The sequence below is a fragment of the Corvus cornix genome, chromosome 2, assembly GCF_000738735.6.
Source record: "Corvus cornix cornix isolate S_Up_H32 chromosome 2, ASM73873v5, whole genome shotgun sequence".
In the NCBI taxonomy this organism is placed as follows: Eukaryota; Metazoa; Chordata; class Aves; order Passeriformes; family Corvidae; genus Corvus; species Corvus cornix.
The window spans coordinates 62,345,329-62,371,260 of record NC_046333.1 but is presented as its reverse complement, the minus strand read 5'-3'; the positions used below and the strand labels follow the sequence as shown (position 1 = coordinate 62,371,260).

Below are 25,932 nucleotides of genomic sequence, written 5' to 3'. Positions count from 1 at the left end.
GTTGCACATAGAGACCTATAGCAAAATGAGGTTTACAGAATGACAACAGCTCACCTTTATAAGAAAAAGATAATATTTATGTGGCTGGTTCCTCCCTCTTCCTCCCCCCCAACACTAAATACTGTTTGTATTTAGTCTGAAGCTCCTTTAATCAGGGGCAAGTCTTGGTTCCATAGATGAATATTCCCATTCAATTGATAGATGCAGAATCAAGCCCTGAAGTTCCCTGGATCCAGGAAATATAAGGATTTTAAATTTAGTAGTTTCCACTGAATTAAGAATTGATGACGTTTTTTCCACTGCAGTAAATGGAAGGTGCTGTTGCCAAAATACCTGCTTACTGTGTGAACATGGAAAACCTGATGACTTCTTAAGGTGTATTAAGGAGCTATAGACCTTTGAAATGTAAGTTGCAAGAAAATGAATTAACACATAAGGTACATTCCATGTGAAAAACAAGAGAAGCATTATGAGATGCTCAAGAAACTTATTCTCTTGGTCTGTGGTACCTCAATAGGAAATCAAGGCCACTACAGGCACTCTCATAGATCAGATAGGGCTGCCTCTACCCTTATTTTGAGCCACAAGTGCCATCCAAAGGCCATATGATCATCTCTGGCTGCTTGTTTAAGGGAGCAGGGCTGCACATTAAGTTGTCCTGTTAGTGGTTTTCAGCACACAACCAGACCACTGTATACCTAGGTACATTACTCTGTGCCTCAGTTCCCTGTTGCAACAGGGCATCAGAGGCTTCAGTTTATAACATCTCTGAGATCACAGAATCACAGAAAGGCAGAGGTTGGCAAGGACCTCCAGAGATCATCTTGCTCAAAGAGGGCCACAGCTCAGATGCTCAGATGCTCAGATGCTGGACACTATACAGTAAGGTAAATTGGCTCTAGCTAATCGCTGTTTTTAAATAGGAAATAATTTCAGGTTTGAGGCTCATTGTTCTTGAAATGCAGATGAACACATGCCATTCCCTCCCCCTCCCGCCTCCTCTCAGACCCAAAACTGGTATCAAAACTGGCAACTGTCTTTGCATTTTTTTTCGTTCTTCATTCATGAACACAGCTAACTGTGAGAGAGAAAAGATGTGAAGACAGTAAACATCACATTTCATCTGATGAACCCTCTCTACCTTCACATTTTAAAGTACTGTGGACCAGTTTCATTGGAAGGGATTGATCCTTGAGCCCAGAAGCCAAAAGGTAACTCACTCCCCACCCACTCTACCCCCATCCACTGAGGAGAGGCACTGCAGATGCCCAGGGTACAGTGTGCCCAGCAAGAGCACCCCAAGCTCTGTCCCATCCCAAATGGTTCTGACCTGCCATGGCAGCCAGCTTTCCTGGGCCATGCTCAGCTCCATCCAACTGGGGAGGAAGCTGGCATTGCAGCAGCTTGGGAAGAAGTGCTCATGCTTCTCATGGTACCATCCAGGACACTCAAAGGCCACAAACCCTGCTTTCCATGGAGGCTCAGTGAGGCAGGGAACCACATCATCTCCTGAAGAAACCTACTCCAGGCTCTGACAGACTCTCTCGACCCGTGAGCTGCCTGGTGGAGGCCAGGCTGGCAGGACCATTCCAGCCCTGTGCCTTGTCCTCCTGCTGGCAGCAGGAGTGCCTTGGCCACACTGGGCTTCTGCACAGGGTCACAGAGCATCTCAGATCACCCACGTCCTAAACCATTCAAGGCTGGTTCTCTCCCTCTCACACAGTAACTAGATTGATAGATTGAGATTTAATTAAAAATGATCAGCTACTGCAAGGACAGGCTTTTTCTTTCTTTTTTTTTTTCTTTCCCCAGGCACTTGGTTTGCATGTTTACTGTGCTAAAAACAGTTACGAGCAATCTGGATAGCCCTCTGTTAGCTGTGATGAAAACATTCTCCAGTATATCTGACAGTGCCTGCCACTTAAGAGGCCCAAGAAATACTCCAGCTTGATGGGGAATGATCCTAGCTTTCTACAAATGACATACTGAAGACCTGATGCTGCCTTTCACCTGGAATCAGTGCTGTGGCATCACCGCTGATGGGGACTCGGGCTTGTTCATGGTTCTGACAGCCAGGACATGGGTACTGATGTCTGTGGACTGCAGTGGGATACACCCTGTGCTCATCTTCCCTCCACCATCCCACAGAACTGTGGTGGACATGGATGTGGGTGGCAAGGAGCTCGCTGTCAGGGTCTGATGCTCTTGGGGGTGACTGCCACATTCAGCAGGGAAAATAACGTAGCTCTTTACAATCCCTGGCCTGTGGTGAGCTCGGGCACAAAAAACCAAGCTTATACCCAAAATCTTTGCAGAAATATTAGCCTGACAGCAGACTGGGGTAGGACACAGTAGCAGCTCAGAATTCTCAAGCCAGATGTACCCTCTGCCTTGGAAATGACTGACCATTTCATCCCCTCATGAGACATAGTTGAGGACCACTGCCCATTCAGCAACAATGTGGTGCTGTGGCCATGGCCAGCTCTCCTTCATCTCACTTCAGTCTACCTTGTGGCATCTTTTTCCAGGAGCAGTTATACAACCCCTTTCCTTGGCTGTAAAGCTGTTTCCTGCTCCTGCATGCCGCTGTTCATTCCCACACTCATCCTGCAGTTCGCCACCCTCGCTCTTGTGCCAGTCTGGGGCCATCTGTGTGCTGGGGCAGTGTTAAGAAGTCCTCAGTACAGAGTCACACTGAGAGCAGTGGTCAAGTGGGGCCAGTCCTGCAATCAGGGCTGTCAAAAAAAGGAGAAATTTCATCTCTCTTTTTTAGTGATAAGGAATCCATTCATTACCAATTCAGTGCTCCCAAGAGTCCTTCTGGTTTGCTTACAGACCTCTACTGATAATGCAAAAAATTGTCCTTCCTTCCATCCTTCCTTCCCACCTCACACACAAACACAAACATTTGGTTAATCTCATGGTAAGGATTATTATTTTTGTAGGTGCTAGTGAGCTGTAGTGAGTCAGAGCATTCCCAAAGCAAAGCTGCTTTATTACCAATTTTGAAAACGCCTCTGTCCATCATTATCAAATATCCTAAATACCCATGTTCAGCAGCATTCTGCTGGTACTTAGATTATGAGTCACTGGGTAATTTAGCCCTGCGAGTGAGACTGTAAACTGTTCTCCCCCTGCCTTTTCCAAGAGGAGATGCCAGTGGGGGACCTTCATTAATATTCACTGTAACATACATCTGTTTGCCCCCTCAGCCACTGTATGAAAATACACAAGGAGAGGGGGAAGGGCAGAGGGAAAGCTTCAAAATGTTTGTAGCTAAGGCAGGAGTCAGGGATGCACCCTGAGTTGTGTCTGTCAATCTGACAAGGACAGCAAGCATTTGCCATCTCTATGAGCCGTTCTTTGTGGCTGTATAAGCATTGAGGCATTTGAAGTAAGAAAGGCACTGGCTCTGGCTGAGGAATAATAGCAGAGCTCAGGTTGATAATGCTGCTCAACAGCTCAGTGTTAGGGCTGGATCTTGGGTGTGGATGCAAGTGACCCACTTAAAGATTTTTGTTGCTGTTGTTCAAAAAACCTCACCGTTTACCTTCTGTCCCATTGAGACTCAGCTACGACAGAGTCATACTTCATATTCATCTATAGGAACATCTGGCCCATGTCTAACATTTAATTTCCACACCATTAGAGTCAAACAATACATGTACATCAGTAGATAATGTAATGCATTATCACGCAAGGCAGAGAGCAGCAATTTATTAGCCTAATTTAAAATAGCCTTCAGCAAAAAATAGTGCATCTTAATTCATGGATCTGAAAGGAATGACATATTTTCCTGTAAAATGCAAAGGTATGAACAGAGACATGCTTTTCCACAGTGGTGCATATATTATATCTTTTTCTTGTAAATCTTTTAAAAGATGAAATATCAGTCCTTTGTCCATAAAGAAGAAAAAGAAGAAAAAAGAGAAAAAAAACAGTAAAAAGGAAAAGTTCAAAACCAAGGTACATCCATAATAATACAAAAGGAGAGATCTTACCAAGGGGACAAAAGAGAAAAAGCTGCCCCAGAATACAAGCAAAAGTGACCTTTCTTTTACAGTGAAATTGTGATCTGAATGTGAAGATCACTCAGACTTTCCAAGCTCATATTTCAACAAATCTGGGCACCTCAAGTGCACATCAAGCATTTCCCCCTCTTTTTTTATCTATTTCTTTAATCTGTCTTTTCCAATAAGAGACATTCTCTGGATAGAACCAAAAATATCAAAACAAATTAGAAACCTTTGCCAACCTAGCAAAATGAGTCACTTTTCACAAGCCTTTGATTAAAGGCCATAACTTCCTTCTAGGGGGAAATTAACTTCCCAAATGGCAGAGCAACACCAGGCTTACGTGACACCCAAAGTTCACTTCAGTTCTCTGAAGCGGGATAAATTTTCTCACTTTTGGTTAATAAATACATCACAGGCTCTGACAATACTGCTCAGCTCCTATCTCTAATGTACCCAAAGTTTACAGCTGTCTGAAGCTGAGATTTGTATTTGGCAGCTTTTCTGGCTATCTTTTTTTTATTTGACATCAAAATGTCATTGAAAAACTACATAGCCTTGGAGCAAAGTCTAACCCAATAAATCCTGCATTGTTTTTCCCACAGTGGAGCAACTTTGCTTGGAAAACTAGCAAAGTTGGGGGGTTGCTGTGCCCCACCTGGGATATAGCCTGGAGGTGGGAGAGTGCCACTCCCTCAACAGCACTTTAAAAGAAAGCAACTCAATCCTGTGGGCATATGTCAGGTGCTTTGAGAGCTTCTTGGAAGACTTAGGTACAATAACCCATAGTTCTGGATCTGATCAGTTTGAGCCCTGCCAAAACTAAAACCATGCAACAATCAAAGCAAAGCAGAACTTTTAGATGACTGGGAAACGTTTAAGGTAAAAAAAAAATTGCTTATCTCAAATATCTTTGTCAGTGCCACCCTTGTTTGGCAGCACCTGAATGGGGATTACCAAAAATCTCAGCTGTGGACTTTGCCCCAGATAACATATAAACGAAAATCCCAAACAAAAGAAGCCTTAAGGTTAGTTATTCTTTTGGCATTAAAGACGATGATCTCCTTTTCATCACGATGAAGTGCTCCTTTCAGTGGGCTCGCACAGAATAGCATAGGGATGATTGGTCATGGGGAATTATAAACATAAAAACACAGAGAAGAAAGAGAGAAATGACAGCAATCCCAGGTTCTTGTGGGAGTTCTTCTGGCCAGCCAGGGGCAGGATCTGCCTGCAAACCATCTGCGATGTCAAAACTGTGCCGAGGCCAAGAGGGTGGCAGGGAAAGGGCGAGGGTGTATGAGCACACTTCACATGACAAGGACAATGAAACTGGAGATACAGCCCCATGCAGAGAATCCCGCAGCAGAACTGTAATAAAGCATGCTTATCAGCAGTGGTAAGGGGAATTCTGGAGCTGAAGCTGAAAAATTGGTATGTTTTACCAAACTGAATAAGTGTTCAACCAGAGAGAGAGTTTCCCTGCTTGGAGAAGGACTGGTATTCATGAGCTTAGAAAAATACTCTGCTACTGACTTAAAACATGAATAGAGGCAAGAACTAGGGAGGATCCAAAATCCAGGCAGGTGACCCAGCTCAGCAGTCAAATAGATCACTGATCTTCTGAAAAGTACTATAAAAGCAGAAGGTCTCAGAGATTCAGAAAGAGTCACACCTGACATGTCCACTTGACACATGTCAACAGAAAGAGGAAACCAGTAAATCTTACACCGAACAAAAGTCCTCTCATCCAAATGGCTGGTGTACTGGAAGGCTTCCTCTGGATGGTTCACTGACTGGCTGCAATACAGCACCATGCCTTGCGGTGGGGGTGGGGGTGTGCACTGTGTGAAAGAAGTGAATGATGACACATTAGGAAAAGATTTTGGCTTTTCCATCTCAGCTGGAAAAGAAAGGGAGAGTCTTCTCCCTTTACCATACCTCATGATGTATAAAGTAACTAGGAATAAAGCTGGTGTATCTTACCTGACCTTCTGTTTATCATCCCCTTAATAAAAGGCATCAGAACATATTCTCCTGGCACAGTTATTACCTTGTAAGGATGCGGCTTATGCCGAGGTACCTGCGTCTCTCTAGGAAGGAAATAAGACAAAGAAAAGGTGCTTCCATTAATGCTGCCTCAGGGCACCAGCAAGTTACGGGTTGGTGGGTTTTACAAGACTACTTACTATGCTATTCAATTAAAAAAAAGAGCAGTTACCATAGCAACACCCACATCTAATGGCTCTTATGCTACCTCTGAGATACAAAGCACCTTCTTACAGAGATACATTGACCAATACAGCATGTCATGGGAAGTTTAATGCTTCAAGCAATGGTTTAAGGAGGAGAATGTGCGTTCCAATAACCAGACATATTTATATCCCCAGGTTGTAATATTAATTTATAACAAATTGTTTTCATTCCTTGATATCTCTTTTCTTCTCATTACCATTTCTTTTCTAATAGCACCTCCATTTCTTTCTTTTCCTCCTCTCCCCGGATGGATGATATTTGATTAAGTACAGAATGAGATTTGCATATGGGAGCTCTGGGATATGTCCCACAGTTAGGTGGGTTGTATCTGGCTGTAGATCTCGTATCTAGGAAATGCTACCACGTTATCATAGCTGAGCACTCATGGTGGCCAGAGGAAAGCCAGGGGCAAGTAAGTGTTTGTGGAATGCAGTCTGGGACTACTGGTGGTAAAAGATGGGTTTGCTGTCCTGCAAAGGGATGGAGGGCATCAATTTTTGTTTCCTTTGCCCAGCAGGATAAAGTGGGAAGGTGAGGTGGTGGTGCATCTTCCCCAGAGGTGTAGAAGGGCTTCAGAAGTCTCTTTCTTGTCCTTTGTTACAGGCATGGTTGAATGGGAGAGAACTTACTTGACCCCTTGAACATGGCAAGAGCCAAGTTAACATCCTCCCAGACATGCTGGAGCTGGAGAGCCACAGTCAGAAACCTGAGGAAGAGAGAAGGCACAGCTGGGCCTCAGGATGTCCTCCTCCCTCCTTGGCCCTCTCTATGGACATTTTATTTCTCTGGAACAAGTCACAGAGGGCACATGCACTGTTTATGAAAGAACAAGATGCTGCAGGATTCTGCATCCCCTGTCCCCAGCCACTGCTTTAAATGTACCCCTACCAAGTGTCACCTTGCTGGGCCACGGTCACTTGGGCAGCCAGGACTGGCTTCCCTGGGGACCTTGGAGGGATGAGGGGCAATGCAAGAATCCCAGAGCTGCTTACCTTTCCCTGGGAAAAGCCCAGCTTGGCCACTCTGGGTCACACAGCTTGTATGCCACTTCAGCTCCCACTGTGTCTCTGAAATGTGGGGTCAAAGCTGACAATTAGTTTCCAGAAACAAAAAAAGAGAAAGTGAATCTTCAATAACCTCTGATTTTGAGTCTTCTAATTATCTAGCCAGCTCAGTAGGAGAGGAACAACATGTTTGTCCTTCCTACACCAAATATTCCCTGTAAGTCTAAACAAAAAAATTCCAGAAAAAAACCCACTAATGATTTCAAGAAAAAGAGATACCAATTAATCACAGTAATTATTATTTAGATATAGATTATCTTCAGAAACACTGCTATTTTGTTACTGCAGCATCACTGAAAAATGTCTTTCATTCAAATTGTAAGATTGAGCATCAGTTCCATGTTATTTTTCTGTGAACATAGGGCTCCATGTATTATTTGTGATGTTCCTAATTTTTAATTACCCCAAATTAAAACAATGGAATGATATATGATGAATGAAACCAAGCATATGTTAAAAACGTCTAAACAGTTTTACCTGGCAAAATGAACAGAAACATAAATTGCTTGTAGTGCATATTTAAAAATTCAATAGCAAGCTAAAATTATCATTTGCATTAATGTATTCTGAAATATGAATTATTAAGTGATTCACATTGGTGCAACAAAAGCCAGTTTGGAAAACCTAGCTTTAGCCTGCAGCATTCCTCAGCAGCCTTATCTTCCCAGTACCCTCTAAATAGTGCTAAATATATAAAGGAGATTCTTCTAATTGGAAAAATGTATAGAGAACACCTGTATGAAAAAAAGAAAGCCCTTTACATTTCCAAGCACCCTTAAAAAAAAAAAAACCTTCTCAAACAAAAGAAATTCAAATGTTCAATGCTATTCAAGTCTCCCATCTCTTTTTCTCTCTTTCCTTTTTTTAACCCCCTTTGTACTTTGCACTCCTGTAATTTTTTTCTTTGCCTCAATCCCAGCCATCACATAGTTCTTTCTTTGCTTTTTCTTCATCCTTTTTTTTCTTCATCCTTTTTTTTCTTTTTTTTTTCTTCCCTCCATTCTTTGCATAAACTTTCATTGTTTAGAGGCCAAGTCAATGACCTGCCAGAGGGAAGCGTGGCAGGCACCTCTGCCTGCGATGCTGTGGAGGAGCCAGGGACAGCTGTGGCAGCATCCCGGAGGAGCACTGGGTGGTGGGACAAGGAGGCTTTCCCACCTGTGGGGCAGAAGGGCTGCCTTTCCTCTCTAGACAGCATCAGGGGGGCACGAGGCATTGTGCAGGATAAGAAGTCAGACTGAAATATTATCTGATGCTTTATCAGTGAAATCTTAGTTCACTGACTAATACTTCCTCCTCTCCATTGTATAAAAAGGGGGAAACCTGTCAGTGAGGTTTTCTGGGTCTGGGGCTTGGGCTTCATAATTCAGGATCCCTTTATAGGACATTTTTTCCCCCCTGCCTTTTTATTTTTGGCTGAGGAAATGAGATCCTGATGCATAGCAAGAAGAACAAGTGTTAGTTAAAGAGGGACAGCTCAATGATGGAAAAGCAGTCCCAGGTCACTCTTGGACTCCTGTCCTTCTTCTGTTGTGCTGAAGGTCAAGCAATGAGTTCGTGGAAGAGCCAAAGTTAGCAGCCTGTATTCCCAGCACTCTGCTTTCACTGTACAAGCTTGATTTCCCAGAACACTTCCTTAGCTCCAGCTAACTTCAGTGAGAGGACTGTTGCAAAATATCTTTGTCTAGTCAGGGCTGAGATGCTGCTGCTTCTCAAAACAGTTTATCAGTCATGAATGCCAGATCTGTGATGTGCGTTGTACAGCTCAAGTTTACAGACTTCCTTCTGCACAGAGACAAAAAGCTCAGCATTTTGGAAATTGAATTTCTCTTCATGCCATGTGATTACAGATATATTCTGACTCACTGTTTCCATTTCTCCTATGTATTAGTAAAGAGGAAAAAATGGTCGGAAAAAATTATCTCTGTAGCATTATTTCTATAAAAATTCATTTCGTATGCAAAGTGTCACTCTGCTCTGGGAAAAGTGACACCAAAGGACTTATGTGTAATTATGTCTATGTGTTGTGCATGTACAAACACACACACACACACACACACAGAGCCTGATGAGCTGTGCTAATAAAGAAGCAAAAAGCAGATTTGATATTTACCCAGTACAATAAACATAGGTCAAAAATTAAATTACCACAGGATCATTAGGAGCGCAGTTATGCATGAATAGCTTTACATGGCCTGCAGTCTTGCTACTCCAGCATCTTGTCACCACACAAGCATCCTTAGGAACCCTTGTTCCCAGTAATATTTTAGTCCTGGTCTCCACTCACTCGAAATGGGTATAAACCTTGAAGTGTTTCTTCTGCTTTTGTCAAATTTATTATACTGGCTGGATATTTTTGTTATATCATTAGGTATCAGGTCCTTGAAAAAAAAATCTGCTATGTTCTTGGCCCCTGAGATTTCCTGGAGCAGAGAAGAGGTAAATTACATGCATGCAGGCAGAAGAAATAATCTGTCTTTCATTAGATTTGAATTTTCCTGTTTTCTATGTCTTTGAATTTCCCTGTGTCCTGGTGCCAGAGTCCATCATGCTCACTTGGAGAAGAGCAGGGAGGGCACTACCTGCAGAACAAGCTCCTGCTCCTACAAAGCTCCCAGATTTCTGCCTGAGAGTTCCCAGTCCACAGTGCATCTCTCAAGCTTGCCCAGTGAGTCCATACTCTGTGCCTGCCCTGTGTTGGTCGACCCATGAAGACTGAGCATCACTCAGATTTAGCGGAGATGAAAGTATGTGGAGATATGCGCCACATAAACTTCCAGGTGGCCAGGACATGTTGACAGATGAACTGCAAGAGGAGTGTCTACTCTGGTCCACTTTGCCCACACTTAATTCTGACATCCTGAAGTCTCACACTTTGCTGCTTTTCATGGGATGTGGTCCCTGGTCTGAAGCAAACATGGATAAAGTGACTGGGCTCCACCTACCCCTGAAGATGCATTTCCAGGTAAACCCCTGGCTCCTGAAGGGATGCTTCCAGCCACTGGTGGTCTAGAGCAGCTAGATCCCTCCCAGTTTTCCACATGGGACAGAACCAAGGCCAACAGTTCCCCCAAGGCATCCTGTGCCTCACTGTTACCCAGATCAAACTGTGTCTGGGGAAGGGGGTACCTCTCCAGCCTGCTTCACGTTCCTTTTTGGCATGATTTCTAATCTCTTACTGGCCCAGTGAGCATAGGGAGGAAAGAGTTCCTTTTGGGCATCTCATAGCTGGGTTCCAGGAACTGTCTGCTTGTGTCTATCTGCTGAACCTCATGAACTGGGGCACTAATTACTGCTCGAGCCCCTTCTTGGAGACAGCTTGCTCCCACCTGCCGAGCGTAGCCAGGCAGTGGTGAGTCAGGGGCCAGGCTTGCCCATTTCTCCACATTGTTTCACGTTCAGTTAAAAACAAAGCTGTCAGTAATTAACAAAACATGAGATATTTGAGAAACCAGATTTGCCAACTGCTATTTTAGCAAATCATAACGGTGTCGCTGCCAAAATCATCACTTCTCTTCTCCCCTCTGCCTTCCCCTCCTCCAGCATCAGTTGTGCACTGTGAAATTGAAAAACTCTGTGTGAAGGAAGAAAGTGAGGTTCAAAGAGAGCTGTGTTTTTTCAGTTTGTTACACTACCATGTAACATGCCATAAACAAAATTAATGGCACTGTCTAAAAAATTCTCACTTCCTTGAATTTTTCTTGCTGTCTGAGTAATAATGAGCAAGCTGGTCCTAATCAAACAAAACAATCACCTACCATAGAGCTTTGTGAAAAAATTGGCATTCTCTTTCTTTAAACCGAGGGAAATTCGGGCTGGCAGAGTTGTAGTAATTCATACAGTGTGGTTTATAGGCCAGGAGTGAAGTATGCAGCTCCAAGGACCCAGTCCAGCACTTTGACTGCTGAACTGCAGTGTTGTCCCCTCCTGTTTCAGGATGGGCTCCCAGCATCAGAAGTTATTACAGGCCCCGTTCTGCACCATGCTTTCTTAGTGTTTTAAGATGTGCATGACTCTTATATCTCAAAACCTTTCGCTGCAACAGAAAGCTCTCACTCTCTCACCACAGTTGCTTAGTATTAGCCAAAACCTAATGTGTGGCATATTCTACAAGACTTTATTGTTTAGATGTGTATTTGTTTAAAGAAGCTCAGTATTCACCAGCCTTTAGGCTTTGTTCTGAGTTCAACCATGCTAGCAAACTACCTTGACATTTCTAAGAAATCAGGCAGAAGTCAGGTACCAGACAGAATGAGATCTCCTAGGATTTTTGTTACAGGAACAAAGCTCTATGAGGTCAGGCATTAAATAGAGCTGAAAAAGCCATATTAAAAGCCTGAGACAAGACCTGCATGAGTCATCAGAAATTTTCTATGGACCCTGGATGAGGCTGTGAAAGAACATTATGATTTCACATGTCAGTATTCAAACTTCAGGATGTCAAAGTTAGGATATTTACACTGCCCTAGGCATTTGGATTTGGTACCACTATTTTTCATACAACCCAGTCTAATAGGAGAAAACATCTTTTAGAAACTGTATAATAAATGTTGAAGAATAATTTCATACTGGGATGCTAATGTTAAACTCACTGATGTAATTGATTAGCACATCTTTGTTGACTCATGGTGACATTTTCTGAAGTGCTTAAACGGCTGAAGAATACAAACTAATTAAAATGAATTTATATCCCTTTGAAAAAAAGGAGGCATTTTCAAAGGTGTCCAATTAGGATACCCTTTTCCCACTAGAAATGAGAAAGAATTGAGTGCCAACTTTCTAAAAGTAGTTCTGAAAATCTCACCTTTAATTCTTTCTCTGAACCATATTTTAGAATTTTTCCATCCCAATACATTTATGCAAGCACTGTCACTCCATCTTGCTCTTCTAACAGGTACTTTCGCCAAAGACAGCAATACTGAAATACTCGTGTAACCAAGATAACTCCTCCAGTACTGCAGCATCACACTTCTCAACATGTGAGACAACGTCTATCCAGGGATTCGATGGAATTTCCTGGAGTGCTTTAGCTCCTATGTAGTTTCCCACTCTCTTCTTGCTGGTTGCCTCCTATCACAGACCCTTAAAGCTAAAATAGTCTACCACCGGCTGTGAGTGCATACACAGACGCAAGGTTGCCTTTTTATCCCTAACAGTGACCCATCTTGGCTGAGGACTTTGCTGAGGGCTTCTGTTCTGTTGTGCTCCTTTGTGGGAGCTGCATGCACTCAGTGTACCTGATGTGCTGTTAATATGGGCTTTGGCTTTTATGATTACCCTGACCTCTTCCTAGAGGCATTTGCATAATTATTTCATGCTAAGTGGAACAGCTTCATGTCTAGAGGAAGCTTCTTTGCACCACTTCCAACAGTGCACGTGGGAGCACTAGGTTCTGGCGTACCTTCAAAACTGGGTCTCTCATATCTGAAGATACCGAGTACACAGTCTCTTCTCCCCTTTCCTCTTCCCGGCACTAGCTCTCAAGTGGAATTTAGGTGTGCTCTGGGAGCCCCTGTTTGGCTGGGCTTTAATAACAGCTATTAAACACAGGGGAAACCCAGAGCTTGAGAAACCCACCAAACCTCTGATGTGAGGTGGGTTTCTGATGAACAGCTCAACAGTTACATGGCTTAGAGTTTTGCGGGTCAGCACAGGCAGAAGAGAGGCCACTGGTGGGCTGTAGGTACCTCCACAGTCAGCAGAAAATTAGGGGTTGTAAGGAGAAAGTCCATGGAGCTCCAACACTGAAGTAAGACTGCTCAGAGATGCTGTTTAGGCTGCTGCTGATCCACACCAAGATACAGCCTCTTCTAGCCCAGTCCAAGTCATGATTGTTGGCTACCATGCCCACAGCACACATCCAGGATTATACTCCAACCTGGTTAAGGCAAACTGTGCTTGTTTATCTTTAATACTTTGGATAGTAATTTTTATTTTTGTAATTTGACCATTTTGGCCAGGCAGAGTGATGATGATACTGGCAGCAGATCTGAACTCAAGGGGAGAGGGAGGCAAGTGCCTGTAAGGAAGATAACTAATGAAAATGGGCTGTTTGATAATCTCTTAGTTCATATCAGCTGTAGCCCAAAGAGCTGGTTTACATCTGATTATAACCTTTGTCTTCTAGAGAGCTCTGAGTCCCTTGGTGGATCTTAGCAGTTTCAAGAAATTATCTGCTATCTGCATATCCTGCATTGCTTAGGTATACAAGCAAGATATTCCTTACAGCCCCTTCCTCAGACACTCTGGAGACACGAGACAGATGATTCCAGTCTGGATCCATTCCACTACAATTATCCACTGTTTTTATGTAACATATTTTTTATTTAAATAAATCAAGAGGTTCCATTTAGCACATTGCGTTTGTCTTGGCATACACTTCACACATGCAGAAACTCTATATTAAGTCTTTCATACAGCCTTTAGCAAAAGAATCAGCCAAATGCATCCCTGGTGTGTAACTGTACTGACTTCAGTGAAGTTTCACCGGGGTATCCCTGTTTTGTTGATTTGTCCCCCTCGTTCTCATTCCAAAATACAAAGCAGAGGAAAATGTATGTTTGTGTTTAGTCAATGCAACATATTCCTCATATGAGACACTTGTAATCCCCTGCACTTCACTGTCTTCTACATTGCTTGCTGCTTTATAGGAGTGATTTTCACATTTATATATAATTTTGGTTTTAGGACAGATGCCATAACAACATAGAGGTTGCAAGAACAAGCACTAGGAAGTCAGGAAACATTAAAGTCACCATTTGCCCATGAACATAAGCTAGCAACCTTGAAGTAAGCCTGTTGGCACCAGCAAACATAAGAGCAGCAGGAATAACTTAGTTTTGAGTGCCAGTCTCCAAGGATCAGTTCTTGGCCCTATTTCTATCTCAGGGTTCGAGGAACAACATCAAAAAGGTAAGAAGAACCAGATCCACATGTGTTGGTCTGGTCTGAGAGGTGGGCAGGATTTCACCTGGCTTGCAGTGCAATGATTGCACTGCCTGCCTGTCATGGTTCCAGGTTTGCTTCAACAGGTGTCAAGGTAAGCAGAGTTTTGCCTACCATGAGAGTCAGTTCAGAAAAGTTAAAGCAGAATGACACCAGTCAAGGGGGTGAGACTTGGGCGAGCTACCCTAAAAATTAATTTTTACCACTTTGCTATGAGACACTTTTATCAACAACATGGATCGAAACATAACTGTGTTATGAACTGTCATAGAATCATAGTCATTACACTTGGAAAAGAACTCTACGATGATCAAACACTACAGGCTGGGGACAAAGTGGCTGGAAAGCTGCCCAGCAAAAAAGAACCTGGGGGTGCTCGTCAACAGTGGCTGAACATGAGCCAGTGTGTGTCCAGGTGGCCGAAAGGCCAATGGCATCCTGGCCTGGATCAGCAATAGTGTGACCAACAGGACCAGGGCAGTGATCAACCCTGTACTTGGCATTGGTGAAGCCACACCTCAAATTTTGTGTTTGGTTTTGGGCCCCTCACCACAAGAAGGATCTTAAGGAGCTGGTGAAGGGTCAGGAGCACAAGTCTGATGAGGAGCAGCTGAGGGAGCTGAGGGTGTTGAGCCTGAAGAAAAAGAGGCTCAGTGGGACCTTATTGCCCTTCACAACTGCCTGAAAGGAGGGTGTAGCCATGTGGGGGTCACTCTCTTCTCCCAGGTAACATGTGACAGGATGAAATGGCCTTAAGTTGTGCCAGGGCAGGTTCAGTTTAGATATTAGGAAATTTTTTTTTTGTGGAAAAATTTGTCCAGCATTGGAACAAGCTGCCCACGGAAGTGGTTGTAGTCACCATCCCTGGAAGTGTTAAAAACCCAAGCATATAAGGCATTTGAGGACCTGGTTTAATGGTGAACATGGTGGTGATGCTGGGTTGACAGTTGGACTTGATGATCTTACAGATCTTTTCCAGCCTTAATGATTCTATGACTCTACGGACAGGAAACACTGTTTCTCCTGCCACTCATGTGTCTTCCCTGTGTTTTGTAGTGGCATGATCTCTGCAATATTGAGTTTCTGGGAGTTGAAGCACTGATAAGCATTCAGAAAGTATCCTTTCAGGATAATGATAGGCTTGGGGCGCATGGCTAGGGTACGGACTGAAAGGCACAGTGTGGTTAGCATGTCAAGGAGAAGGCAAAAGACTTATTTAATCATCATTCAAACAGGGTGCAGAAACCTGATAATATGTGGTCTTTTCAATTTAGCAGATATGTAACAACATTCTGTGGCTGGAAGTTGAAACCAGTCAAAATCAGAATAAAACTGACGTGCATATTTTTAACATTCAGGATAATGAAAGTGGAATTATTTCCCAAGGGCTACAATAGAGTATAGATCACTGGAAAACTTTTCAGTCAAAAGAGAATGAGGCTGGATTTTTGTTTTCCAAACAGATATGCTCTAATTCAAGGAGGAATTAATTGAGGCCAGTACTGCAGTCTGCACAATAAAGCAGATCACATTAAATGTAACCCTTGATATTTTGAGTATCTTTTACTGGCATAGAGGCCCAAAAGCAGGATTGTCCATATATAAAAATAGTCTTATTTATTGCTAACACACACAGCAGTGGGCTAAGACTAACATTATTAGGCTAAGCATTCATATGCTCAGTATCCATGGGGCAGCCACCTTGTGAGTCTCTGCTGGCCAAGGTGCTGTCAATCAAGCAGAGAAGTGTCAACCTTTGTTTCTCCTTAGAACATGCAGATGCTCAGTCCTGTTGATGCACTGCCTGCCTCTTCTCTCAGAAGGTTTTTAGATCTTGACAAGTCAGTGATGGTTTTCTGCTTTTTTCCCCTGCTCTGCTCCCTCTGATGATTTTACTTCTCTGCTTCCAACCATTACTAACTGTTACTGACCTAACAAGCTCACTTCTGTGGTCCCTCTTTGTTTCTGCCTTCTTCCTATCAAAATCTCTCACCTCTGTCTTAAAGGGGGAGTGACAGCAACAGCTCATCTCTGGTAAAACTGAACCCTGAGTCACATAAATGGTTCCAGTGGTACTGTTTGTTTTTACAGTCAACAAACACACAAGGACCCATATCTGCTCCAAGGCTTCCCCTCATGGATTGCATCCCATGTGGACATATCTCTTAATGGAAAGTGTCTGCTCAGCCTTATTATGCATGAGGGCTGCAAGCACATCCAAAGAGACAGAAGGAATGGTTCCCACCTTCCTTGCCCCCACGTAATGTGAGCCATGGCTATGGAAAGCTGGAAAAGCAGTAATTAAAAAGAAATTCTGCCACTGTATACAAATACTGAGGGTTATGTATGAGGGCATATGATTAGGATCTCATAGAGATAGGTGAAACTATTGAATAATTAGCACTAGGTACAGCTGTGCTCTTATATTTCACTTTTCATATTTCTCTTGATAATTTTAAGCACACAGAAAACTCAAAGTCATGGCTGTGGTTGGGGATAATGTATGTGCCAAAGTTCAAAGAGCTACACCAATTCTCTAAGGTGTTAAAACTGCCTAAAAAACGTAAGAGAAAGAGTACAGTTCCACCTCCCCCCACACCCCCATTTTCTAAATTCAAACCTTAATTACAAAACAAAATCCAGCAACTTCACTCTGTGTCCTTCAAAGAATATGTGGTATTTTGGACAAAATGTCGACAGAATTATGAACATTCTGCAAATGTCCTGTAGAATTAAAGTATTTTAATTATGGGAATCTTCAGAATGGAAGGCAAAGGATTTTCTATCAGTGATAACAAGTGGTATCAGTCAGTCCTTAGTATCCTGCTTCACAAGCCTCTGTAACATGCCAGTGTCCTGCGAGCTACACGGAACCTGTGCATGAGTCCCTCTCAGCATTGCTGTGGCAAGCAGAGGGGAAAAAACTTCCTTCAGCTTTAGTGCAAGATTTCCTTAGTGGCTAGGCAAGTAATGTTTGTTCTAGCAGTAGTATCTCTTTCAAAGGCTACATATTGCTGTGCCTGGAAACTCTACTAATGGCTCTGTGTGTGTGTGTGTGTGTGTGTTTGTGTGTCTGTGTCTGTGTCTGTGTGTGTGTGAAACTGTGACAGATGGATTGCAGAGATAGATAACACTGGACATTTTTATGTACTTGTAACCCGATCAAAAATATTTCATTTTTATATCCATGGATACTTTGGGGAGTAAAATAACAGCAAAAAAACCCCCAAACAACCCCCCAAGCCCACAACACCCTAGCCCCAACCAACTAAAGCAAAACACTAGAAGAGATAAGAAATAATATGAGAGGACAGTGACATTATTTATGCAAGCCATTATTTATACCTCACCTCAAAATAAGATTCAAGTGAGTTACACCACTAAGAGCTCTCTAAAACCTCCCCATGTGAAACTTCTGCAGGAGGATGTGACATGCTTTCAGTCTGGCTCAGAAGGAAAAGCCCACCTGATGAATCTGGCTAAAGGTAAAACTCACTAACTGAATGCCACTTCACATCTCTCTGCTTATGAGATGAGTACCTCTTTTTCCTTCAGCTTATGGGAAAGAAATGCAACTCATCTCTTCTTACCTGTTTCCTCACCCAAGGAAAATCAGCATCAGAAAGGTTCTCAGAAATTAGTACACATTGTTTTTCTTCCTTTTTCAAAGAGTCAGGAAGATTACAGGTTAACTGTTCTCCAAGCATTAGGCCACTTCTGCTCCTAACAGAAAAAAACCAGGACAGATCCCTGCAAACAATTCTTTGCTTTTGTTTTAAATTAAAGCACTTCCATTCTCAGAGAGACTGTTTTGATCTGGATGTTGAGGCAACATTTTTGTTGCTTCTTATTTAAAAGAGCTCATCCATACTCAGTCATGGCAGGGACTGAGCACAGCATTACTTAGGTGTCTGCCTGGGGTGTATATGTGTGCATGGATGTGTCCTATTTTTGAGCTATTTTAACTTATGCTTTATATTCTAGTACTTTCTGATAAGTGGAGTTTATGTCAGAATAATTGGCCTGAGGATTTTTCTTTCCAGTCCAGTACATTTCTGAGGTACAGCTACATGGGAGATAATGGAAATGCCTCTGGAGTATCTGTCTGACAAGGGAAATAGCAAGAGTAAGGAGTGAACACAAAACAGGGACCCTGTCAAAGAGTGTGCAAGCGAATCAGTCCAATCACTCACTGTGGGTGACGTATCTGAACAAATTGAAGCTGACACAATGGTCAATTTGACTGAGGAAAGTATAATTTTGGATTAGGGTGAACACCTTTAATCTGTCAATTGTGGCAGTCTTAAACCTGTAATTGAAAGAGCACAGCACTGCTTTACTCCAGATGTCAGTCAAACCCATTCACCCTCCTCTGATCACTGATCAGTTTGCAGTCTCTTCTGCATTTACTGATTAGGCTCCTAAATACATCCCCTTTTAGACAAGATTCTTTGCTCCACCTAAGGAAAATATCAATCTAATAAGAGCAGCCCTTCAGAATAACACTTTTATTCACCTGATTTTCAAGCAGATGGTATTCAGGGCACAGGAAACAACAAAACAGAGCATCGCCATGTGTTTAATTTTAGCTCTTGCTCCTGAATTGCCATTCGAGCTATAAAACACTGTCTTACTTTTAGTGTGCCTGTGTGCCCTGCCATTCCAGAATTGAAGTCATGTCTCTCTAGTGTAATTCAGAAGAGGGTGATTTCTGCCCTGGGAGCACCACTCCCAGAAGATGGTTGAGTTTCCAGCCCATGTGACTTGTCCCACCTGTCCCAGAGTGGGACAGGTAAGTGAATTATTTCCATAGGCATCTTAGCCTGAAACCTATCTGTGAAATTACAGACCAAGGATACTGACTCATGGGAAGTAGGATATCTTAACAGCTTCAGGAGAAGAATTACTCCATCCCTGCCCACTTGCATGCAGATGGTTCTATGATTTATCAGGAGAAATGGTCCATATGCTGCTCACAGTCTCCTGAGACTTTTACCCTAACATCACCTCTTCCAATGTTTAGATTAAGGCAACACAAAACGGAGAATAAAATTAGCCTGACCTTGCAGTAAGCAAAGAGGTATCACAATGATTTGTTGCATGAGAGGCTCTCCACTGCTTTGCAGCATCTCAGGGAAATCACAGAATTTTCTGAGTTGGAAGAGACCCACAAGGATCATCGAGTCTGGAGTTTCCTTTTCTTAGCTCATGCTGCAGGTGAGCCATGCTCCACACTGATATCCTTCTCTGCATACTGAACCTGACATTTTCCACAGCAGTTTGAATTCTAGCCTCTTTAATTTTATGATCATCACTGATACCATTGTTTTAAATGTTTGCTACTGTTGCAGCTCTAGAGGCAAAAGGAGAGAGGAACATCTTGTCATTCTTAACAGCACCCTTCCCTTTGTGAGGCAGGCCACAGGGAAGTACTGAAGAGAGAAGCAGATTCCCGTTCCCTGGCAGGAGAAAATGCAGCAAAGTATTAAAGTAGCTAAGCAAACTCATTTCTTCAGCATGTGAGGTTGAAATAAACAGGCAAAGAAGCATCCCACCCTCCAGAGCTTCTCAAGAGTAAATCATCCAAACTGTTAGTTATCCATCCTCTACTCTGTCATTATTCTCTGCCTGTCAGCTCCTTGTAAGGGCTGCCTGTTCCACCCCTCTTGTGTTATTATGGTTGCCATGCCCTCCTCTCACCAGCTCCTATCAGTTATAATGACACAGTGAGGGGAAAAAACCCACACCCAGGCTTCCAAATTACCAGGAATTAGAGGAACAACAATAAAATTGCTTTAAAAAAAAAAAAACGGAAAAAAACCAACCAACCGGAAAAAAAAAACCAAAACCCAAACCAAAAAAACCCCCAACAAACAGAAAAAAATAACCAAAATGAGAGAGTGAGAGAATTTTGCAATGTGTAGATGATTTCTGCTTCTGGGATTGCATACGTCATTAAGATTTATAGGTCAGTGCAGAGCTTAAAGAGCAGATGTTTTCTCATTATTTATCTTCCTAGCTAAGGCAGAAGATTCCTTTTTAAGGAAATCTGCGTAACACATGCAATGAAAATAGATCAGGTCCTGCGATCAGCCTTTTTAACCAACTCGTAAAGGGTGAGCTGAGACACCCATCAAAGAGAAGTTTCATTTTACCCTCCACAACAGAAAGAAATGTGCTCACTAGTGTCTGATACTGAAAATGTCAAATAACAGAATGGAATTTTACCTCTTATCTAGCTGTCCTCTGACCAAAGCTGTGAACATTCGAAGAGTTTCTTGTATGAACAGTCAGCTGGCTAGCAGGCTTCAGTTTCTGCACTTCATCCCAAGACTTGGATTTTTGAGCTTTAATCAAAAGATTACTTTAATCAAAGTACTATTCTGACTTATATCAGTGCTATACATGCTCTTTGTAAAGCACAACCTGTTGGTGCTGTGCCGCGGTCCTCCAAACTGATCAGAGCGATGTCACTTCCTCAGGCATCTGTCCTCATCAGAGCCCTTTCTGACCTTTTACTTATGTAGCCACAGAAATTAAGCAGCTTTCGAGGACCCACTTTTCCAACCATTGCACCCTTTTTTGGGCCAGTCACTGGGCACTTTGGAGGCTGTTTCCACTGGTCATCTTCTATTGTGAAGTTGGAAAGGAAAAATCAAAATACAAAATATTCAAACAAAATATTCCAAGAACGTGAATTCTGAATTTTCTCCTCGCATTCCTTACATCAGAAATACCTGATTCAGAGCTACAGAATATCCTTTCCATCTTGTAACATTCTTTAAAAATAAATGAGTTCTACACATTTATAACCTCCATTAATTTTTGCATATACTCTTAGGTCTTTTTTGTCAGTGTAATTGGTCTGAATAGGGGTCTCACATATTCCTAAGGCAGCTGGGACTGTGTCTGACCTTTGAAGTGTTTCTAACTCCAGGATCACGGAATGGCTTGTATGTGAAGATCCTCTTTCTGAAAGTCTTTCTGACTTTCATGCTCTTCCCTTGAAGAGATGCCTCTGCAATCCTCCTGCTCCAGGCCTTAAAAGCACTGCTGACACAGCTTATGCCTGAAGAAGCTACTCAAGGCCACACACCTTCAGGGTGATAGATTCACTTTAGAATCAAAAGCAATTAAAAGAAAAAGGAACACAGGCTTGCACAGCAGCCTCATTATCAAACAACAAAAACAGTAAAGCTCTTAAAGTAAATAATCAAAAGCCTTCATAATCCCCTGCAAAGCCAATGCCCTCTTCTTGGGACTCTATGGGATCTCCTTTCCTCTGCAGATGTCAAGGCATGGAATGAAAGAAACCTTGTCTCTTTTCCTGAGATCCCAATTTCTTACAGCAGCCACCCTGATTCTCAGCATCTTCAGGCAATTAAAGCTCAAAACCCATTGCTGATGATCTGGATCAACCAGTTCCCTGAAGCCTGCCTGCCCCCTTTAGCAAATCTTTTGCTCTGAGAAATGCCACCACTGACCCCCACAGCAGCTGTGATGGTGAAGTGCTGTGTGAGATTTTAATTCTAAGCAGGGATCTGGACAAGCTGGATCAACAGGCCAAGGCCAGTTTTATGAGGTTCAACAAGGAGAAGTGCCGGGCCCTGCACTTTGGCCATAACAACCCATCAGGTTTAAAGTAGACAGGACCAAAGACACGAGTGGAAAAAAAAACCCCAAATCATACATCTGAGAGAGCCATCCAGAAGCCAGCTACAACATGGGTCTGAGGTCCACTAGGGAGAAAGCTCCAGGATCAGCATTAGACACAGGCACACCTGTTTCCTACTGTATTTAGCATTGGTGCAGCCTTACCTTGAGCACTGTGTGCAGTTCTGAGCCCCACAATTTAAGACAAACATGAAGGTCTTTGAGTGTGCCCAGAGGACGGCACCAAAGCTGGAGAAGGGGCTGAAAGGCATATCCTGTGAGGAGCAGCTCAGAACTTTCTGCTTGTCTAGTTTTGAGAGGAGTCTGAGGGGCAACCTCACTGCTCCCTACAGCTTCCTGAGGAGGGGAAATGTAAAGGGAGGTGCTAAGCTCTCCTCCATGGGACCTAGGGACAGGACATGTAGGAATGTCATAAAGCTGCATCAGGGCAAGTTTGGACTTGACATTATGAAACAGTTATTTACCAAGAGGATGGTCAAACCCTGGAACAGGCTTCCTAGAGAAATGGTTGATGCCCTGAGCCTGTCAGTGTTTAAGAGGCATTTGGACAACGCCCTTAATAGAATGCTTTAACTTTTGATCAGCCCTGAAGTAGTCAGGCAGTTGGAATCAGTGATCATCGTATGTCCCTTCCAATGCTACTTTTCCATTCCACTCTACCCACAACACAGGTCAAACACAGATGGAGGCCCAGGCCTGAGCTGAGATGGGGCTCTTGGGTCCATGGGAAGGGGTGTGAGTGGAGGCCACAAGTTAGGCTAGTCATGAGCATTAAGGACCACTAGTGCCTTCAGGGCTCTGACATCCATCATGGGGCATTGATCTGTCTACCTTTAGGTAACCCAGTGAGGTAGCTCAAGCAGCCTGACCTCTCAATATCACCCATGGCAGACATTTGGATTCACTTTTACAATATGTAGTTGGAATTTGCTTAGATTAGCTGGATGATGTGACTGTCCCGCTGCAGATCTCACTACCTGTTTCTCTCTGGGGAAGTATGATAATAGTTCTGTACTGGGGACCTTCATGCTCTGCTGGATTTTCCTCTAGGTAGACTTCACTCTCTCTTTAGTCCCACAAATTCCAAAGTTTTCTGCAGTCATTCTCAGAGCAAATTACCCTCTGATTCTTGTCTTTAACCTTTTTCCTATGTATTTGCATAGCAGCTCAATGAGCCATCTGTAGTGCCAGTCTATCCATGCTCTGTTCTACTATGTCATGAGGAGGTAAAGAAAATGCATTAAAAAGCTGTAGTCAGTGCTGTGTGCCAGCTGCTAGTGTCCCTTAGAAAATATTTGCACTGTTTTTTATTGACATGAAAGTTCTCTTGGTAATTGGTGTGCTGCTTATAGTTCTTCAGGATTCCTTCCCTCTTTGGCTACCCCAGAGAAATGTGCTGTACAGGCCAATATGAGCATTCAGCTGAGCTGATCCAGTCCAGTACTTTTCTGTATTAAACGAAAATGTTGTTTTCATTACCAATCTTTAACTCTTAAAAAAAAATAAATCCCTGCAACTGTAACTGTTTCTCATAAAGTCCACATTGCATAAACAGTTGCCCCAGGTCCTGGGAACAACAGCCCGTTTACACATGGACTGCACCACAAAAGCAATAGCTCACAGTGGTCAGGCCAGGGCAGAACAAGGACGTGCTCTCTGAAAGGGACAGATGGTATCTATTTAGCTAAACATTCTTCCACTAAGGCTGTTTTAACGCCCAGATAATTTTTATCAGCTTCTTATCACATTTGGGAGCCCAGCATGCTTCTGATAGAGACTGTGTAAGTGCTTCCCAGAGAGCGCTGTAGTTTCAGGGTTCAAGGCAGCATATCAGCATGAAGAGGAGGTGTGTGGATTCGGAAGGGTGGAATAAAAACAACCCCATGCCATGTTTGCTGATTTTGAAATGTTCTGGGATGAATTTCCAGGTAGAATATAGATGCAAGAACATGGGAGGCCTTTTTCATCCATACTCAGTTTTGCTATACATTCAGGGCCAGACTGTGAGCCTTTAACTCATCTGTGTCTGTGTGCTGTTTTTAGGCTGACATGAAGGAGGTCTGCCAGTGCTCTGAGCAACTCAGAGATGCCTCACTGGCATCTGTAGCATGGTATCATGGTATTAAGCCCAAGCTATCCTGGCTCACATCTGACTGCAAAATTCAGTGTAGACATGCAACTTAGCCTGGCACCCACTCCTAGGAATGCTTTCCTTCCCAGATACTTCTGTTGTGAGGACAAGGTGTTACTCATCCTCACTACGCATATCACAGGGTGCCTTAGTGTTAGACTGTCAGGCAGAGGTGTCATCTGAAACCCCCAGTGCAGTGAGGCGACACAGCCCTGTGTCAGCCCTCTTGAACTGTGACAGTACCACATGCGACACGAGCAGCACGACATCTGCACAGTGTAGGGTGCCCCAAAGCACCTTGATGTAAGGAGTGGTTGGGTGTGCAGAGAGAGAGCAGAGAGGAAAGTATGGGACACTTATGAAAGGCAAAGAAAAGTCTGTCTCTCTCTCTCTCTCTCTCTCTCTCCTTTTCTTTCTTCACCAGGGAACTGGCTCACACAGTACTACAATAACAAGAACTGGCAGGCTGCCCAGCATCGCTGTACTTTGGTTGTAAGTGAACTATGAGGCTCAAGCAATCTTCTGGGAAAAGTTCACACCAAATGTATTGTATGTTATGTTTTCCCCTCATTGTACTTTTTTCCAAAACAGTCTATTATATTCCTTCCCTGCTGCATTGTGGATTTCTTTAAGATCCCCAGGAGCTGCCCTTTTTAAAACCAAACATTTGGGTAATCGAACAGATCTGTTTTTTGAAGTAACAAAGATAAACTGGTAATCCTCCTCTCAGAGCCAGCCTTCAGAATAAAACCAGAGCACAATTCATTGAATGGTGGGGGTTTCTGTTGTTGGAAATTGGTTTGCTTGGGGTTTTTTTCTCAGTTAAAGCCAAAAAGTTAAATAAAAGAAAGAAGCGTGCTATTGAAACACTGTCATTATCTGTACGATGTACATCTTCCATGGAGTGGAAGCCAAAGCAGAGGGGACTTTACAATAGTAGTGCAGTAAAAGGGAACATGTTCCAAAAAGCATGTTCTCTGTTCCACTTGAAGCTTTCAAAAAAAGTCTGATGTGGTTTTCCATTATAGTCTTGGACACCTCAGAGATGACAGCTGTAACTTCCACTAAGATGCCTTAATTTATTTTTTCCTGTTTCTCAATGTGGCTTTTGCAGGGGTATAAGAAGATACATTTTTTAAGTTCAGAGAAACTATGAACACACTGAATAAAATTTATTTGACAAACCAGACCAGGGACAGTCAGCTGGAAATTGGATAACAAAAGTAACCAGCCCAAGTACATATTCTCCATTGCCCTGCAAATACAGATGCTGTGAATTTATAATTTACTGTTGTTTTTACTAATTAATTTTATTGCATTGTTGCCTAGAGGCCTTTGCTAAGCTCTGCATTGCTTTGTGTGAGGTGTTGCACCTATGCATAGGAAGTTTCTTCCTCAGAAGATTTAGGAGGTTGGTTTGGGGTTGTTTTGCAGATGTGTTGGCACGCTACACAAAGCAAACTCACAACAAACAGGAAACAGTTAATTCAGCTTAAATTAGCAGTGGTATCAAGTACCTGTAATTCCAGGAGACCTTGGTAGGAGTTTTGGGTGTTCAGCACTTTTGAAAGCCAGACTGAAGTTCCTTGCCATGCTTCTGACAAAAAGTCCTTAGAAATTAAAGACAGAAAAGAATTATTAGGTTATCAGTCCAAATTCATCCCAGAAGAAAACCCATTGAAGTCAATGAAATTTCACTGGGGATGGATTTACCATAGCAAGATTGATCCCTATAGTATATTTAGAAGTGCTTTGTCCTATGCAGTTTTAATTAGCTCTACATTAGTCAAGGTACTGTACCATTGTTTTAATCAGCTACCCTAGCAGAGAACTGTCTCTAGCTATCCTT

General features: G+C 42.9%; 2 long non-coding RNA genes across 3 annotated transcripts in view; one reads left to right on the top strand and one right to left on the bottom strand.

Annotated features, from left to right (window-relative positions):
* LOC109145073 overlaps positions 1-9,240 on the top strand; it is a 111,613-nt gene extending 102,373 nt beyond the window's left edge. Inside the window, exon 3 of the long non-coding RNA XR_005601502.1 lies at positions 6,873-9,240. This is a non-coding gene — a long non-coding RNA (uncharacterized LOC109145073). The remainder of the gene's footprint in view (positions 1-6,872) is intronic.
* On the bottom strand, positions 1,021-25,917 carry LOC104691434. Of its 2 annotated transcripts, XR_002046269.3 has the most exons (6): positions 25,797-25,917; positions 25,601-25,693; positions 20,507-20,625; positions 7,262-7,336; positions 6,899-6,975; positions 1,021-6,106 (listed from the first exon to the last, which is right to left on the bottom strand). It is a non-coding gene; the product is annotated as an uncharacterized LOC104691434 (long non-coding RNA). The 2 variants fall into 2 exon arrangements; XR_752159.4 differs by lacking the exon at positions 20,507-20,625.
* Positions 25,918-25,932: the final 15 nt, after the last annotated feature.